Source organism: Dendrobates tinctorius, unplaced genomic scaffold (genome assembly GCF_039654945.1).
Source record: "Dendrobates tinctorius isolate UK_male_01 unplaced genomic scaffold, ASM3965494v1 ptg000111l, whole genome shotgun sequence".
In the NCBI taxonomy this organism is placed as follows: Eukaryota; Metazoa; Chordata; class Amphibia; order Anura; family Dendrobatidae; genus Dendrobates; species Dendrobates tinctorius.
Genome location: NW_027361779.1, coordinates 13852709 through 13867462, shown reverse-complemented (window position 1 = coordinate 13867462; position 14754 = coordinate 13852709).

Genomic DNA, 14754 nt, shown 5'->3' with positions numbered 1-14754 from the left:
TGCATAAACAGTCACATACGTGATGTGTGCAAAAAATGCACGCACATGAGTGACACACAATGTGAAAATATGCTAAATGCACATAAAAAACGAATAACCATATATGTGCAATTAGGATGATATATAATATAATAATACAAACAATGAATACAGAAATGACAAAATTATTATATATGGAAAATAGTAATGCACAAAAAATGCACAAAAACATGGAAGATAGTGCACATGAGAAATAAATATGCCAAAGATGGATAAAAACCCAGCCCATCGAGTTAAACTAAATAGTTGAACCCATGTGATGTGGGTATAGACACATCAGAGATCCCAAAGTCTTCATCATGAATGAATCCATCAGACAACTTCCATGGTTCACAGGGACCTCAAAACCTTCCTAATTCCAAAGGAAATATGTCATTCAGGACACTAGAAAATAAATGAAACATAAAAACCGTAAGTAAAAACACACAAGACCAAAGAGCTCAGAAATTAGATAAATTGGATGAGTTACAAGTATGGGGCATATGAAATGTTTTCATTTAGACCACGTGGATGGATGGTGCCTAGTGTCCAGATCCATCTAGTTTCGGACCTAGCCAACCTATTGGATAATTTGCCACCCCTTATATTGATGTTGAGGGCATCAATGCCCCTTATTCGTAGGAGTGTGGCATTGCAACGGTGAGATTCCTTGAAATGCCTGGGTAACGTCTTCAGGCTAGAATCGTCGGTGCAATTGGCAGCCGCCAAAATGCCCAAGACATGTTCCCTAGTGCGTACCTTCAATTGTCGCGTGGTCATGCCCACATAAATGAGCCCACACGGACATGTAGCATAGTATATCACGTACCGAGTGGTACATGATATACGTTGCTTGATGGAAAACGTCTTAGTACCATCAGAATTAGTAAATGAAGTACTGCGTTCAATGTTGGGGCAGGCTATACACCTGCCACAAGGGAAGCAGCCATGTCTAATTGGATGATCATCCAAAAAAGTGTGCGCTGGATGATCAACATAATGACTAGCCACCAATTGGTCACGTAAATTCCTAGCCCTTCTATATGAAATAGATGGATACTCTGGGAGAAGCTTGTTCAAAATAGGGTCCACCTTGAGGATGGGCCAGGCCCTTTTCAATACATCCCGCATTATTCCATGTTGGGGATGGAAAGAGGTAACAAATCTCACAACCTCACTACCCTTAGATTTATCAAAGTCCCTGTAGAGTAGCTCATTACGAGTTGACCATCTGGCACGTTGATAGGCCTTTTTTATACTCCGTTTACTGTACCCACGTGTTATGAATCGAGCTCTTAATTCATTAGCCCGATTTTCAAAATCGATATTAGTGGAACAGATGCGGCGGAGACGTAAGAACTGTCCCACAGGGATGGCTTTAATAAGATGATGAGGGTGACAGGATGAGGCGTGGAGTAGAGAATTGGTGGATGTCTCCTTACGATAAATATCAGTTTGAATGATCCCTTGTGAATCCTTTTTGACAGAGACATCCAAAAAATTAATTTTCACGGGATCCCACGTCAATGTCAATCTGATGTTCAGATCGTTGTCATTCAAATTAGACGTCAATTGCAGAAGGTCGATGGAGCTGCCCTGAAAGATAAAGAAGATATCGTCGATGTAGCGTGCCCAAAACGGGACACGCTCAATCAACCCCTGTTTATCAGACAGAAAGAGATCCCTCTCCCACAGCCCCAGGAAGAGGTTGGCATAAGACGGCGCAAAGGCCGCGCCCATGGCAGTCCCCTGGAGCTGCAAGAAGAAGGACCCCTTAAACACAAAAAAATTGTGTGTGAGGGTGAACTCTAAAAGCTCCAGGATGAGGTCCCTAACTCCCGTAGAGATGGTGGAAGTGGATAAATAAAATCGTACGGCACGTAGGCCGTCGATATGCTTGATGTTGGTATAAAGGGACTCAACATCAACCGAAGCAAGAAGAGAATCACTCTCCAAACAGAGTCCATCGACCTTCCGCAAGAGATCCCCAGTATCCTTGAGGAAGGAGGGCAGATTAGATACTAACGGCTGAAGATGATGGTCAATCCATTTGTTGATGTGCTCAAGGAAATTCCCACGACCAGATATGATAGGTCTGCCGGGTGGTGATCTGATGTCCTTATGGATTTTGGGTAAGAGGTATAGAGTGGATATAGTAGGTTCTTTTACAGTAAGTGCCGAAGCCAGTTCTTTGGTGACAATGCCATTGATGACGGCCCTGTTAATGATCAGATCCAATTTGGCAGAAAAAGCTGAGAGAGGATTATAGGTTAATTTTTTATAGCATACCGGATTATTTAATTGCCGGAATGCCTCTCTCTCATACATTATTACTGGCCAAATCACCACATTGCCACCTTTGTCAGCTGGCTTCAGCACTACATCAGGAAGATTTTTAAGATACCTTAACCTCACCCTTTCTTCCTTGGTCAGATTGTCACACCGGCCATATTTAGGAATCTTCCTAAACTCATCCGTCACCACACGCACAAAGAGATCTATGCTAGGGCATGATGTGAATGGAGGGAATTTGACCGATCTGGGACGGATGGACGGGGGAATCTTACCTCCCTCACCATCATGTTCAGCCGCCAGCACCTCCAAAGTTCTTATTGCCTCCTGCTCCTCTTCTGTGGGAAAAAGACACTGGAGATCATTATTAAAGAAGTATCTTTTGAAGAGCAGCGACCTGGCAAACAGGTTGAGATCCTTCACCGCTGTGAAAGTATCAAAGTCAGATGTAGGTGAAAAAGTAAAGCCCCTTTCCAATAACGACAGATCAACCCTTGTGAGGACATGTTGACTCAGATTAATCACCTTATTATCCTTCTGATATGACTCAGGTTGATTCCTAAAGTGTCTTTTGCTATTCTGTTCAATTTAATAAGCTTATTCTTGGAGCGATGCTTGCAGTGTGGCTGGTCTCCTTTGTTGACCATTATGCTCTTTATTCCTGTTTCCCTACCACACACCATATGTCCTTATATAATATTTTACATTATTTAATAAAATTATGTTTTATGGATTTTTGACTGCTTTTTCTTCTTGGGTAGCTTCTATTGAATGTGCAGTGTCCTCTTTATTGGATAGTTTTAATACGTGGATCATGATATATAATATATATTATTGATCACAATGTACGGCCGTTTAGTTTTACACTTTCCGGCCTCCACAGTACTATGTCTTCTCCCTACTCATTGTATTACATTCTCGCTGTGTTATGCACAGGTATTTTGGTTGCGGACGTGATGGACTATCGGGCAAGAGACAAAGTCTGGCTCGAACAAGTGGACCAGGTGTTTGGTTCTGGGGGGAGCAGTACCCCACAGATGGTTGATTCGAGTTGGGATGTTAAACTTCAACATATGAAAACATTACTTCTCAAACGTTCCAGATTATGGTGGAACAGGTTATTCCTAGAGAAATACATAGCCAACCAAATGATTCCCAGAGGTTTGAGAGTCAAAGTCATCCCCACATTCCCCATCGAGGATGACACTTTCATCATGAAATGGGAAGAAGCATCTAATTTGTGTTCTCAAACCTTCTTGCAACTTTTGGTGAATCTTTACTCTGGTAATATAGAGACGCTTGATAAATCCATTGATTCATGTCAAGAGGAGATCCGCAGGGGTTGTTCTCCTGATAAAATTCAATTATTTGAAACTGATTTAGAGAAATCTATGGATATGGTGGTTACAAAAATCCAGCAAAACCAATTGAACAAATTTAGCAGGGATGGTAAAGATTATCAGATGAAAAAAGTCTATTTATGGAGAAATAGCAACAATTCCAAATTGCAACGCTCTGTTTCTAATACTTCAGTCACCTCTATAAGTGGGCAATCTGATGTGTCTCAAGCTTCGGCCTCATCCCATGATATTGGTGGGTCCCGCAAATTACGAGACCACTCGTTTCATCCTTACAAAAGACACTTTAGGAATCAACCTGAGTCATATCAGAAGGATAATAAGGTGATTAATCTGAGTCAACATGTCCTCACAAGGGTTGATCTGTCGTTATTGGAAAGGGGCTTTACTTTTTCACCTACATCTGACTTTGATACTTTCACAGCGGTGAAGGATCTCAACCTGTTTGCCAGGTCGCTGCTCTTCAAAAGATACTTCTTTAATAATGATCTCCAGTGTCTTTTTCCCACAGAAGAGGAGCAGGAGGCAATAAGAACTTTGGAGGTGCTGGCGGCTGAACATGATGGTGAGGGAGGTAAGATTCCCCCGTCCATCCGTCCCAGATCGGTCAAATTCCCTCCATTCACATCATGCCCTAGCATAGATCTCTTTGTGCGTGTGGTGACGGATGAGTTTAGGAAGATTCCTAAATATGGCCGGTGTGACAATCTGACCAAGGAAGAAAGGGTGAGGTTAAGGTATCTTAAAAATCTTCCTGATGTAGTGCTGAAGCCAGCTGACAAAGGTGGCAATGTGGTGATTTGGCCAGTAATAATGTATGAGAGAGAGGCATTCCGGCAATTAAATAATCCGGTATGCTATAAAAAATTAACCTATAATCCTCTCTCAGCTTTTTCTGCCAAATTGGATCTGATCATTAACAGGGCCGTCATCAATGGCATTGTCACCAAAGAACTGGCTTCGGCACTTACTGTAAAAGAACCTACTATATCCACTCTATACCTCTTACCCAAAATCCATAAGGACATCAGATCACCACCCGGCAGACCTATCATATCTGGTCGTGGGAATTTCCTTGAGCACATCAACAAATGGATTGACCATCATCTTCAGCCGTTAGTATCTAATCTGCCCTCCTTCCTCAAGGATACTGGGGATCTCTTGCGGAAGGTCGATGGACTCTGTTTGGAGAGTGATTCTCTTCTTGCTTCGGTTGATGTTGAGTCCCTTTATACCAACATCAAGCATATCGACGGCCTACGTGCCGTACGATTTTATTTATCCACTTCCACCATCTCTACGGGAGTTAGGGACCTCATCCTGGAGCTTTTAGAGTTCACCCTCACACACAATTTTTTTGTGTTTAAGGGGTTTTTCTTCTTGCAGCTCCAGGGGACTGCCATGGGCGCGGCCTTTGCGCCGTCTTATGCCAACCTCTTCCTGGGGCTGTGGGAGAGGGATCTCTTTCTGTCTGATAAACAGGGGTTGATTGAGCGTGTCCCGTTTTGGGCACGCTACATCGACGATATCTTCTTTATCTTTCAGGGCAGCTCCATCGACCTTCTGCAATTGACGTCTAATTTGAATGACAACGATCTGAACATCAGATTGACATTGACGTGGGATCCCGTGAAAATTAATTTTTTGGATGTCTCTGTCAAAAAGGATTCACAAGGGATCATTCAAACTGATATTTATCGTAAGGAGACATCCACCAATTCTCTACTCCACGCCTCATCCTGTCACCCTCATCATCTTATTAAAGCCATCCCTGTGGGACAGTTCTTACGTCTCCGCCGCATCTGTTCCACTAATATCGATTTTGAAAATCGGGCTAATGAATTAAGAGCTCGATTCATAGCACGTGGGTACAGTAAACGGAGTATAAAAAAGGCCTATCAACGTGCCAGATGGTCAACTCGTAATGAGCTACTCTACAGGGACTTTGATAAATCTAAGGGTAGTGAGGTTGTGAGATTTGTTACCTCTTTCCATCCCCAACATGGAATAATGCGGGATGTATTGAAAAGGGCCTGGCCCATCCTCAAGGTGGACCCTATTTTGAACAAGCTTCTCCCAGAGTATCCATCTATTTCATATAGAAGGGCTAGGAATTTACGTGACCAATTGGTGGCTAGTCATTATGTTGATCATCCAGCGCACACTTTTTTGGATGATCATCCAATTAGACATGGCTGCTTCCCTTGTGGCAGGTGTATAGCCTGCCCCAACATTGAACGCAGTACTTCATTTACTAATTCTGATGGTACTAAGACGTTTTCCATCAAGCAACGTATATCATGTACCACTCGGTACGTGATATACTATGCTACATGTCCGTGTGGGCTCATTTATGTGGGCATGACCACGCGACAATTGAAGGTACGCACTAGGGAACATGTCTTGGGCATTTTGGCGGCTGCCAATTGCACCGACGATTCTAGCCTGAAGACGTTACCCAGGCATTTCAAGGAATCTCACCGTTGCAATGCCACACTCCTACGAATAAGGGGCATTGATGCCCTCAACATCAATATAAGGGGTGGCAAATTATCCAATAGGTTGGCTAGGTCCGAAACTAGATGGATCTGGACACTAGGCACCATCCATCCACGTGGTCTAAATGAAAACATTTCATATGCCCCATACTTGTAACTCATCCAATTTATCTAATTTCTGAGCTCTTTGGTCTTGTGTGTTTTTACTTACGGTTTTTATGTTTCATTTATTTTCTAGTGTCCTGAATGACATATTTCCTTTGGAATTAGGAAGGTTTTGAGGTCCCTGTGAACCATGGAAGTTGTCTGATGGATTCATTCATGATGAAGACTTTGGGATCTCTGATGTGTCTATACCCACATCACATGGGTTCAACTATTTAGTTTAACTCGATGGGCTGGGTTTTTATCCATCTTTGGCATATTTATTTCTCATGTGCACTATCTTCCATGTTTTTGTGCATTTTTTGTGCATTACTATTTTCCATATATAATAATTTTGTCATTTCTGTATTCATTGTTTGTATTATTATATTATATATCATCCTAATTGCACATATATGGTTATTCGTTTTTTATGTGCATTTAGCATATTTTCACATTGTGTGTCACTCATGTGCGTGCATTTTTTGCACACATCACGTATGTGACTGTTTATGCATTGTGTACATTTGTGCATACATCCATGGGTATCTGTCCATGAGCATTTGCAATATAGGGTGCACTTTATGTCGCATGCACTCCCTGGGTTGCATCTATACACATAGCGATTTAGGCAATTTTGCGCTTTTTAATGATACGTTCTATGCTGGTGAGATTTTACATCCTTTGATTATCTCTCTGTGTGTATATGTATGCATCCTGTGCGTGTCTTTATTGTCATGTGACCTATTGCTTTGATCCTGCATTCTATGCCATGGGCTTTGCCGATGTACCCCTTTATGCACCAGTACTATGCAGCACATCGGTGGCATGATGTATCCATGTTTGCACATTTCCCTCCCCTCACACATATTTGTCTGCCCATTCGCTTTGCCCTCTTTACATATGGCGGCTCCTGCCTGGCGCTGCCTGTGCGCATGCGCGGTGTCCGTCGCGCGTCCGCCCTGGCTCTCTGCCTGACGCGCCGGATCACGTGGGCCCGCGTGTTTCCGGTGACGTCATGGCATGGATCCGGTCGGCGCGGGGCGGGCCCCTTGTGTGCGCGCAGATGGCCTCTGGTTAGGCGCACGCTATTTAAACCTGGGTGGCCGTACCTTCCCTAACGCCCCCTGAGGAAGGAGTCTCTTGGCTCCGAAACGCGCGTCGGGGATTGGACCGACCCCACTGCCACCACTGCTTCCAGGTATAACTAGTTACTTCTGCTCTTGTTTCTGATGCTTTACATAGCATCAGTTATGGTTGTCATGTGTCTTTGATGGGCAGGGTAGTGTGCCATGTTATAGGATACCATCCTTTGGCTGCATGGTGATGTTTCAATACACTCCTTGCCATAACAACATGTGCCATTCTTTCCCTGTCTGACGTTTGCTATTCTGTTCAATTTAATAAGCTTATTCTTGGAGCGATGCTTGCAGTGTGGCTGGTCTCCTTTGTTGACCATTATGCTCTTTATTCCTGTTTCCCTACCACACACCGTATGTCCTTATATAATATTTTACATTATTTAATAAAATTATGTTTTATGGATTTTTGACTGCTTTTTCTTCTTGGGTAGCTTCTATTGAATGTGCAGTGTCCTCTTTATTGGATAGTTTTAATATGTGGATCATGATATATAATATATATTATTGATCACAATGTACGGCCGTTTAGTTTTACACTTTCCGGCCTCCACAGTACTATGTCTTCTCCCTACTCATTGTATTACATTCTCGCTGTGTTATGCACAGGTATTTTGGTTGCGGACGTGATGGACTATCGGGCAAGAGACAAAGTCTGGCTCGAACAAGTGGACCAGGTGTTTGGTTCTGGGGGGAGCAGTACCCCACAGATGGTTGATTCGAGTTGGGATGTTAAACTTCAACATATGAAAACATTACTTCTCAAACGTTCCAGATTATGGTGGAACAGGTTATTCCTAGAGAAATACATAGCCAACCAAATGATTCCCAGAGGTTTGAGAGTCAAAGTCATCCCCACATTCCCCATCGAGGATGACACTTTCATCATGAAATGGGAAGAAGCATCTAATTTGTGTTCTCAAACCTTCTTGCAACTTTTGGTGAATCTTTACTCTGGTAATATAGAGACGCTTGATAAATCCATTGATTCATGTCAAGAGGAGATCCGCAGGGGTTGTTCTCCTGATAAAATTCAATTATTTGAAACTGATTTAGAGAAATCTATGGATATGGTGGTTACAAAAATCCAGCAAAACCAATTGAACACATTTAGCAGGGATGGTAAAGATTATCAGATGAAAAAAGTCTATTTATGGAGAAATAGCAACAATTCCAAATTGCAACGCTCTGTTTCTAATACTTCAGTCACCTCTATAAGTGGGCAATCTGATGTGTCTCAAGCTTCGGCCTCATCCCATGATATTGGTGGGTCCCGCAAATTACGAGACCACTCGTTTCATCCTTACAAAAGACACTTTAGGAATCAACCTGAGTCATATCAGAAGGATAATAAGGTGATTAATCTGAGTCAACATGTCCTCACAAGGGTTGATCTGTCGTTATTGGAAAGGGGCTTTACTTTTTCACCTACATCTGACTTTGATACTTTCACAGCGGTGAAGGATCTCAACCTGTTTGCCAGGTCGCTGCTCTTCAAAAGATACTTCTTTAATAATGATCTCCAGTGTCTTTTTCCCACAGAAGAGGAGCAGGAGGCAATAAGAACTTTGGAGGTGCTGGCGGCTGAACATGATGGTGAGGGAGGTAAGATTCCCCCGTCCATCCGTCCCAGATCGGTCAAATTCCCTCCATTCATATCATGCCCTAGCATAGATCTCTTTGTGCGTGTGGTGACGGATGAGTTTAGGAAGATTCCTAAATATGGCCGGTGTGACAATCTGACCAAGGAAGAAAGGGTGAGGTTAAGGTATCTTAAAAATCTTCCTGATGTAGTGCTGAAGCCAGCTGACAAAGGTGGCAATGTGGTGATTTGGCCAGTAATAATGTATGAGAGAGAGGCATTCCGGCAATTAAATAATCCGGTATGCTATAAAAAATTAACCTATAATCCTCTCTCAGCTTTTTCTGCCAAATTGGATCTGATCATTAACAGGGCCGTCATCAATGGCATTGTCACCAAAGAACTGGCTTCGGCACTTACTGTAAAAGAACCTACTATATCCACTCTATACCTCTTACCCAAAATCCATAAGGACATCAGATCACCACCCGGCAGACCTATCATATCTGGTCGTGGGAATTTCCTTGAGCACATCAACAAATGGATTGACCATCATCTTCAGCCGTTAGTATCTAATCTGCCCTCCTTCCTCAAGGATACTGGGGATCTCTTGCGGAAGGTCGATGGACTCTGTTTGGAGAGTGATTCTCTTCTTGCTTCGGTTGATGTTGAGTCCCTTTATACCAACATCAAGCATATCGACGGCCTACGTGCCGTACGATTTTATTTATCCACTTCCACCATCTCTACGGGAGTTAGGGACCTCATCCTGGAGCTTTTAGAGTTCACCCTCACACACAATTTTTTTGTGTTTAAGGGGTCCTTCTTCTTGCAGCTCCAGGGGACTGCCATGGGCGCGGCCTTTGCGCCGTCTTATGCCAACCTCTTCCTGGGGCTGTGGGAGAGGGATCTCTTTCTGTCTGATAAACAGGGGTTGATTGAGCGTGTCCCGTTTTGGGCACGCTACATCGACGATATCTTCTTTATCTTTCAGGGCAGCTCCATCGACCTTCTGCAATTGACGTCTAATTTGAATGACAACGATCTGAACATCAGATTGACATTGACGTGGGATCCCGTGAAAATTAATTTTTTGGATGTCTCTGTCAAAAAGGATTCACAAGGGATCATTCAAACTGATATTTATCGTAAGGAGACATCCACCAATTCTCTACTCCACGCCTCATCCTGTCACCCTCATCATCTTATTAAAGCCATCCCTGTGGGACAGTTCTTACGTCTCCGCCGCATCTGTTCCACTAATATCGATTTTGAAAATCGGGCTAATGAATTAAGAGCTCGATTCATAGCACGTGGGTACAGTAAACGGAGTATAAAAAAGGCCTATCAACGTGCCAGATGGTCAACTCGTAATGAGCTACTCTACAGGGACTTTGATAAATCTAAGGGTAGTGAGGTTGTGAGATTTGTTACCTCTTTCCATCCCCAACATGGAATAATGCGGGATGTATTGAAAAGGGCCTGGCCCATCCTCAAGGTGGACCCTATTTTGAACAAGCTTCTCCCAGAGTATCCATCTATTTCATATAGAAGGGCTAGGAATTTACGTGACCAATTGGTGGCTAGTCATTATGTTGATCATCCAGCGCACACTTTTTTGGATGATCATCCAATTAGACATGGCTGCTTCCCTTGTGGCAGGTGTATAGCCTGCCCCAACATTGAACGCAGTACTTCATTTACTAATTCTGATGGTACTAAGACGTTTTCCATCAAGCAACGTATATCATGTACCACTCGGTACGTGATATACTATGCTACATGTCCGTGTGGGCTCATTTATGTGGGCATGACCACGCGACAATTGAAGGTACGCACTAGGGAACATGTCTTGGGCATTTTGGCGGCTGCCAATTGCACCGACGATTCTAGCCTGAAGACGTTACCCAGGCATTTCAAGGAATCTCACCGTTGCAATGCCACACTCCTACGAATAAGGGGCATTGATGCCCTCAACATCAATATAAGGGGTGGCAAATTATCCAATAGGTTGGCTAGGTCCGAAACTAGATGGATCTGGACACTAGGCACCATCCATCCACGTGGTCTAAATGAAAACATTTCATATGCCCCATACTTGTAACTCATCCAATTTATCTAATTTCTGAGCTCTTTGGTCTTGTGTGTTTTTACTTACGGTTTTTATGTTTCATTTATTTTCTAGTGTCCTGAATGACATATTTCCTTTGGAATTAGGAAGGTTTTGAGGTCCCTGTGAACCATGGAAGTTGTCTGATGGATTCATTCATGATGAAGACTTTGGGATCTCTGATGTGTCTATACCCACATCACATGGGTTCAACTATTTAGTTTAACTCGATGGGCTGGGTTTTTATCCATCTTTGGCATATTTATTTCTCATGTGCACTATCTTCCATGTTTTTGTGCATTTTTTGTGCATTACTATTTTCCATATATAATAATTTTGTCATTTCTGTATTCATTGTTTGTATTATTATATTATATATCATCCTAATTGCACATATATGGTTATTCGTTTTTTATGTGCATTTAGCATATTTTCACATTGTGTGTCACTCATGTGCGTGCATTTTTTGCACACATCACGTATGTGACTGTTTATGCATTGTGTACATTTGTGCATACATCCATGGGTATCTGTCCATGAGCATTTGCAATATAGGGTGCACTTTATGTCGCATGCACTCCCTGGGTTGCATCTATACACATAGCGATTTAGGCAATTTTGCGCTTTTTAATGATACGTTCTATGCTGGTGAGATTTTACATCCTTTGATTATCTCTCTGTGTGTATATGTATGCATCCTGTGCGTGTCTTTATTGTCATGTGACCTATTGCTTTGATCCTGCATTCTATGCCATGGGCTTTGCCGATGTACCCCTTTATGCACCAGTACTATGCAGCACATCGGTGGCATGATGTATCCATGTTTGCACATTTCCCTCCCCTCACACATATTTGTCTGCCCATTCGCTTTGCCCTCTTTACATATGGCGGCTCCTGCCTGGCGCTGCCTGTGCGCATGCGCGGTGTCCGTCGCGCGTCCGCCCTGGCTCTCTGCCTGACGCGCCGGATCACGTGGGCCCGCGTGTTTCCGGTGACGTCATGGCATGGATCCGGTCGGCGCGGGGCGGGCCCCTTGTGTGCGCGCAGATGGCCTCTGGTTAGGCGCACGCTATTTAAACCTGGGTGGCCGTACCTTCCCTAACGCCCCCTGAGGAAGGAGTCTCTTGGCTCCGAAACGCGCGTCGGGGATTGGACCGACCCCACTGCCACCACTGCTTCCAGGTATAACTAGTTACTTCTGCTCTTGTTTCTGATGCTTTACATAGCATCAGTTATGGTTGTCATGTGTCTTTGATGGGCAGGGTAGTGTGCCATGTTATAGGATACCATCCTTTGGCTGCATGGTGATGTTTCAATACACTCCTTGCCATAACAACATGTGCCATTCTTTCCCTGTCTGACGTTTGCTATTCTGTTCAATTTAATAAGCTTATTCTTGGAGCGATGCTTGCAGTGTGGCTGGTCTCCTTTGTTGACCATTATGCTCTTTATTCCTGTTTCCCTACCACACACCGTATGTCCTTATATAATATTTTACATTATTTAATAAAATTATGTTTTATGGATTTTTGACTGCTTTTTCTTCTTGGGTAGCTTCTAATGATGGGACAGTAGTAGTCCCATCATCCGGCTAATGTGCTGAATGTAAAAAAAAAAAAAAAAAAAAATTACATGCTACATACATACAACATGCATACTACATACATGCTACATTCATACTACATACTACATACATGCTAAATTCATACTACATATATACTACATGCAACATACATACTACATATATACTACATGCAACATACATACTACATATATACTACATGCATGCAACATGCATACTACATATATACTACATGCAACATACATACTACATATATACTACATGCAACATACATACTACATATATACTACATGCATGCAACATGCATACTACATATATACTACATGCTACATACATACTACATATATGCTACATACATACTACATATATACTACATGCATGCTACATACATACTACATACATACTACATATATGCTACATACATACTACATATATACTACATGCATGCTACATACATACTGCATGCTACATACATACTACATGCTACATACATACTACATATATGCTACATACATACTACATATATACTACATGCATGCTACATACATACTGCATGCTACATACATACTACATGCTACACACATACCACATATACAGTGGGGAAAAAAGTATTTAGTCAGTCAGCAATAGTGCAAGTTCCACCACTTAAAAAGATGAGAGGCGTCTGTAATTTACATCATAGGTAGACCTCAACTATGGGAGACAAACTGAGAAAAAAAAATCCAGAAAATCACATTGTCTGTTTTGTTTTCATTTTATTTGCATATTATGGTGGAAAATAAGTATTTGGTCAGAAACAAGCAATCAAGATTTCTGGCTCTCACAGACCTGTAACTTCTTCTTTAAGAGTCTCCTCTTTCCTCCACTCATTACCTGTAGTAATGGCACCTGTTTAAACTTGTTATCAGTATAAAAAGACACCTGTGCACACCCTCAAACAGTCTGACTCCAAACTCCACTATGGTGATGACCAAAGAGCTGTCAAAGGACACCAGAAACAAAATTGTAGCCCTGCACCAGGCTGGGAAGACTGAATCTGCAATAGCCAACCAGCTTGGAGTGAAGAAATCAACTGTGGGAGCAATAATTAGAAAATGGAAGACATACAAGACCACTGATAATCTCCCTCGATCTGGTGCTCCACGCAAAATCCCACCCCGTGGGGTCAGAATGATCACAAGAACGGTGAGCAAAAATCCCAGAACCACGCGGGGGGACCTAGTGAATGAACTGCAGAGAGCTGGGACCAATGTAACAAGGCCTACCATAAGTAACACACTACGCCACCATAGACTCAGATCCTGCAGTGCCAGACGTGTCCCACTGCTTAAGCCTGTACATGTCCGGGCCCATCTGAAGTTTGCTAGAGAGAATTTGGATGATCCAGAGGAGTTTTGGGAGAATGTCCTATGCTCTGATGAAACCAAACTGGAACTGTTTGGTAGAAACACAACTTGTCGTGTTTGGAGGAAAAAGAATACTGAGTTGCATCCATCAAACACCATACCTACTGTAAAGCATGGTGGTGGAAACATCATGCTTTGGGGCTGTTTCTCTGCAAAGGGGCCAGGACGACTGATCCGGGTACATGAGAGAATGAATGGGGCCATGTATCGTGAGATTTTGAGTGCAAACCTCCTTCCATCAGCAAGGGCATTGAAGATGAAACGTGGCTGGGTCTTTCAACATGACAATGATCCAAAGCACACCGCCAGGGCAAAGAAGGAGTGGCTTCGTAAGAAGCATTTCAAGGTCCTGGAGTGGCCTAGCCAGTCTCCAGATCTCAACCCTATAGAAAACCTTTGGAGGGAGTTGAAAGTCCGTGTTGCCAAGCGAAAAGCCAAAAACATCACTGCTCTAGAGTAGATCTGCATGGAGGAATGGGCCAACATACCAACAACAGTGTGTGGCAACCTTGTGAAGACTTACAGAAAACGTTTGACCTCTGTCATTGCCAACAAAGGATATATCACAAAGTATTGAGATGAAATTTTGTTTCTGACCAAATACTTATTTTCCACCATAATATGC